Source organism: Macrobrachium rosenbergii, chromosome 8 (genome assembly GCF_040412425.1).
Source record: "Macrobrachium rosenbergii isolate ZJJX-2024 chromosome 8, ASM4041242v1, whole genome shotgun sequence".
Taxonomy (NCBI): domain Eukaryota; kingdom Metazoa; phylum Arthropoda; class Malacostraca; order Decapoda; family Palaemonidae; genus Macrobrachium; species Macrobrachium rosenbergii.
In genome coordinates, this window is record NC_089748.1 from 58,033,203 (window position 1) to 58,039,202 (window position 6,000).

Genomic DNA, 6,000 nt, shown 5'->3' on the forward strand with positions numbered 1-6,000 from the left:
CAAGAACTAGTTTTATGGTTTAGTAGCCGGGTCATTTAAAAAAGCCCGCAAAGTTCCGCAAACAGACACAAGACGACGCTCTGGACATTCTTTGAAAACATTTTCGTCAATTTACGATCACATTTACTGGTAATTCATGTTAAAACCATCATTTTATCAATGAAATCAAATATTCTGAGGATGATATTGGAACAATAAATGTTTTTTTTTTCACTGTAAGATTGTATGTCCTGGATTTTAAAAAATCCTGGTGAGTGGAAAATATCTGTGGATATAAAGGTTATAGAAATTCTTGACCTCACATACCTTGCGGATATCTACTGTGATGCGGAAATGATAGTGTTTGTTGGGAATCTTCTCTTAATAGCTCAAAAGTTTCCTGTACAGGAGATTTCTACATTAACTAATAGCATTGTGTTTATTACCTCATGGAGATATGAATAGTTGAACGCAAAAACTTTAATCTCAAAATTTAATAACGCACGCTATATTTTAAAAGCATTGAAATGGGCCTATATTGAACATCTATGGACATTAGTAGGAAAGAGAATCAGTTTTCAAGGCATTGTTTTATTGGGATTAAAAAAAATATTAGAATATAAGAATTTACTATAATAGACTTTTTAAACAATTTCTACCCATATCGTGGCTTAAGTAAATGGCTGATTTTCTTTTTATACATTATATTAAACAAAAATAGCGGTGTAGCCCTTTGTCATCCGAGAGGCGAGATCAGAGTGAGTTCCAACAATAGGTACAATGAAATGAATTAATTTATTTTATTCTGATAAGGTGCATTAATTAGTCTCATGATTTGTTGTCAACAAAAATGACAACGCACGGAGATTATATGATGGAAGTCTAAAATATGGTGCGTATGGAAACAGTTATTAAAAGGTTAATCGCATGTAAATGTTTATGAATTGACATTTTCAACATATAAGCATTGCGCTTTTTCCGTGGAAAACATTTGAATTTGATCAAAGAAATTAATCCATAGCAGCAGAGCTATATAATGCTTCACGGGAAAATTACAGATTATCGGGGCTATGCAAATTAGTGATCCATAATCAATGAGGTTAGCTCTTTAAATGCAAACTGCTGGAAAATTTTAAAGACATTGTAAGTAAATGTTTTATATTGGAGAATATGAAAATTTGGAATGAAAAAAAGTTAAAACATAACTGACAAGTGCACTTATCTCCAAAAAGGCATTATATACTGTACTGGTGTCCTTACATGGAACTTGTATGGTTGCATTTCAGCGAGCTCTTGACTGCAAATGCAGCCTGTGTGAACTTGGCCTTAGTTCGATGAAGGGAAGTTATATAAATTATTTTCGGGGGTGGCGGGAGTGGTATTTGAACTGTCGATCGCTGAAGCAGTAGGTCGACTCTTAGTTTATTCAGCTACAGAGAGCAGGAACCAGATGCGACACAGCATATGCACGGTATCATAGCAAGCACCGTAGCACCCCTAACTATTTTACCCTCTCCCAGCCCCACCAGCAGTAAGGAGGTGAAAATTTTAGTTAGGGTTCCCACTTGATACCAGCTGCTTCCTCTTCCTTTAGTCCTTCTAAACCTAAATGGATTAAGCAACAACCTACCGCTTCAACGGTCGACGGTTTGAATCCTCAAGAAAGAAGGCTAATTCCAGCATATATTTTTGGTGAGAGTATCTATTTATTAGGTATGCATCACTTTGGGTCCACTGTGACGAGGATTTAGTATGTCCATTCACTGCCGGTGGTGGGGGAGGAGGTAAAATCTTGGTTACGGGTACAGCGGTCCAGCTATATAATACCACATGCATTTGCAGTTTCATGTCTGGTTCTTCTTTTTTGTGCCATACTTAGCTGAATGGACTACAGAGTGCATAAAAGGAGAGGAAATAGATACGCAACTGCTTATACTTAGTATGACAACAGGCACACTACGATTTCACCACCTTCCTCCCCCCAGCAGTGAGAGAGGTGAAATCACCACTTCTCAAATTAATCCCTCGATTAACGGCTCATTTCATGACTGGTTTTGGCAGATCTTTTACGGACGGACGCTCTTTCCCTCAACAAACCTTCCTATTTATCCGGGCTTGGAACCAGCACTGAGTCGGACTGGCTTGCCAGCCCAACACTGGCTAGGTTATAGGAGGCGAAAGCACCCACTGTGGTTAGGTTAGGGAGTGATATCATCACTGCACCCCACGATCACACTCCGTCCCTCAGCAGCAAGACGGATGAAATCATAATTATTAGCACAGTGGTGCCTCCTATGATACTATCCAGGAACCCTTGGTAATATGTCCCTTGATTTACCTTTGGCGATTCTAAAATCATTCAACTTTATCTGGTTTATAAGTACCATTTTCCTCCTCTGATTCGTCTATATTTGTATTTCCTGAATCGTTGGTATTATTTTCTTCTTCCTAATTTTCAGTATCTTTTTCTGATCTTCCAGAATCGTTTTCTTTTTCCAATTCTTCAATATCTGAATTACACACCGCAGGGAGGTAGTGCCGTTAAAGTCCCTCTCTTGGTGCACTGTAGGCATTAGAGTTCTTTGAAATGTCCCTTCGGCCCCTAGCGGCAACCCATTTCATTCCTTTTACTGTACTTCCGTTCATATTCTCTTTCTTCCATCATACTTCGCCCGCCCCCCCTCTCTTAACAATTATTTCACAGTGCAACTTCAAAGTTTACCCCCCCGTTACACCTACTGTATAAAACCTTTTCACTTGTAATTTCCCTTTCAGCACTGAATGACTGTAGGTCCCCGCGCTTGGCCTTAGGCCTAAATTTTATATTCCATTCCATTCCATACTGAATGACCGATCTCATTTTCAGCAAGCAATTACATACCAAAACAAGTGTGAAACAAAGCAGGGGTTGGAGGTATGTAAAGGAATCGGTACATCTTCCATGCACGTATGCTAAATGCTGGATTATCTGTCATGTTAAAAATCTGGAAAGGTGGTTCATTACAGGCAGGTCTATCAGACACCAAACCTTGGGATTGTACTGAACAGTAGGGATTACATATTACTTTGCAAAATCACACATTTTATTACCGTACATATAAGTAGCATTAATATAGTGTACAGAGGGCTTGTAGAGTACAATTGTTGCTGAATCTTACAAATACTTGGGAAACCTTATCAGATGGTGATTTTCGATATACACATCCGTCAGAGTTATCAACGCATGCGTGAAACCAGAACACATGTGAAATCAGCAACACACACACACACACATACACACACACACACATATATACACACATATATATATATATATATATATATATATATATATATATATATATGTATGTATATGTGTGTGTGTGTGTGTGTGTGTGTGTCTGTGTGTGTTCATTTCATACTATGATATATGGCACAGAGTAATATGCATTATGTCCTTCTGACAATAATTAAAAAGTTACAAGTGCACTTTAAGGCGTATGACAGCAACCTTTGTTGGACTTTCCAACCCCAAGTCTTGAGCTAAACTAACTTCGAAGAAGTTATGCAACTTCTCTCTTTCCCTCTTGCTTGGTTAACCAACTCGGGCTATTTCAACATGCTGAGAGAGAGAGAGAGAGAGAGAGAGAGAGAGAGAGAGAGAATCTTTTTCTTGTATTATTTCTAGAAACGCTACCATTGTCTGACTTGTCGAAATACAAATAAAATGTACTTCTACGATAAAAACTGAACTGTAATCATATTGAGCAAGGCAAATAAATCTTTTCAGAGAATCAATGACAGGTTTCATCCTAGAATGAGGTGACATTTGATGCTGCATAAAAATAACATTTTGTGATGCTTAAGTAGCTTATTTTCCTAAAATCTATAGACATCATACAGATATGCAAGAATGAAGCCCATTATCTTAATTCAGTGGTTCTTAACCTTTTTCAGTGCCCGTACCCCTTGGCACCTCAGAAAATTTTCTCGTGCCCCCATCCAATATACCATAAATACAATACAAACATATGAAAAGGATTAGTGATACAAACCTTGTTGAGAAATTATTAGATGTATTCAATTACTGAACAAAGGTAATTTTTTTTATTTCAAATGAAAAGTGTCAATTGTTAGGACACAATAAATGCACATTATAAAAGTAATTATGAGTAATAATACACAGTGCACACCAACACAGTTTTAGTGGCTCTTTTGTTGTTGTTTCTCGCTAATGATTATGTTCAAACGAGGTTCTTTCTTTGAAAGTGCCAGACGCACGTCAGCACTTGCATCCAAACGGTTTCTGGCTTTTGTCTTGTGAGCGTTGGTAAATACACAGTACCATTGTACTGGCTATCATGTCTCGTACCCCGGTACCCCAGGTTAAGAGCCACTGTCTAATTCGTAATATCGCAAATATCTCCTTTAGTATTACATTGAAAAGATAATGACCTTAAGTAAACTTTTTTTTTAAGAAAACGTCCTTAAAAACCTGTTTAAATACCAATAAGTGGATTAACGAAGTTTAGCTTATGAAATCAACACTTTAATATACATTACGTCAGCTTGGTGAGAGTTGGTTTATTATGACTTGTAAAAATGATTCTAAATGCATCTACACTCGCTAGATATATGTATGAAATTAAATAATTGGTTTGTCCTTCAAAATTTTGTCGTTGTTTAGCACTAATCTGTCTTTTATGGCTTCCTGGGAAAGTATAGCCAAAGATATTAAGAAATAGTGAAGAGGTCATTGCAGCCATTACATCACCAGCCAAATTAACTGTAAATGAAAAACTATGCACAATGTTACTTTTTTACATTAACTTGCAATATATATATATATATATATATATATATATATATATATATATATATATATATATATATATATATATATATACATACACTGCTATCAGGTAAACAGATATCAAGAAAAATAACTGTTTCGTTAAATGGAAATGAATATACCCCTGATATTAGAATGAAATTCAAATATTGACACGATTAAGGTGATTATCATATAAATGACAGATGTTAATTAAGATGCGATAAACACAAAACCTGCCATAGCAATGCATAATTGCTCAGAAACGGTAGGGTACCACCTAGACTCATTCCAAATTTTTAAAAAGACTGATGACTTAAAAACAAGATATGGGCCTAGACCATACATGCATGTATAATTAAACAAGAAAATTTCAAAAGCGCTAACACATACGGGTTTCACGTCCAAATATTCACTGGCAAAATGAGGATAAAAATAATATAACCTAGGCTCAATAGAAATGAGAAAATAATAATTCTGAATAAAAAATTCATTTTTCTTCGGTGGTCGTATACGACTGGGATATTTTAAAGGGTCTTCTTGTATGGTGTCTACACTAAAGAAAATATGATGCTGTTTGTAAATGGTTTTGCAACTGGCCCTTCAGCTCAGATAGCTGAAAAGGCACGTAGAGTTACGTCATCCCCTGTTAATTAAGTTACTCCTAAAATATACAATGGAATCCATTTTCTATACAAGCAATTTTTCTATAACTGAAATGCCATGCTAAACTTGTCCAATTAAGAGCTGTGCCTTCAGCATAGTAAACTACGAGTCTTATGATAATCTTAACAGCACATACTGTGATTTTCTAACTTTCCGTAGCTGTTTATTGGAAATGAAATAATCATGCTACTTAAGAAACTTACATTTATGTCTCAGAACCTGAGACAATGAAGAAAAGAAAAATATCAGACGTTCATAAGCCTTTAACTACGGTCCATAGTTTTTTTTTTCACGTAACTGAAACAAACTCTAAGCTTAATCTGATTTTCAGTGCTGGATAATCATTCTTGGATGTTAATTCTGACCGTAACATTTCTCTATGACATATCTGTCTGTTAAAGTTATCTGATATTAAATTCAACCAATACTTCACCCTATTCCTATAAGAGACTCGAGAGTGACAAACATATAGTTGCATGGAAAGTGGTTACTTAATCTATGTAATTTTCTATATGTATCATTAAACTACTCAGCAAGCTATTAAA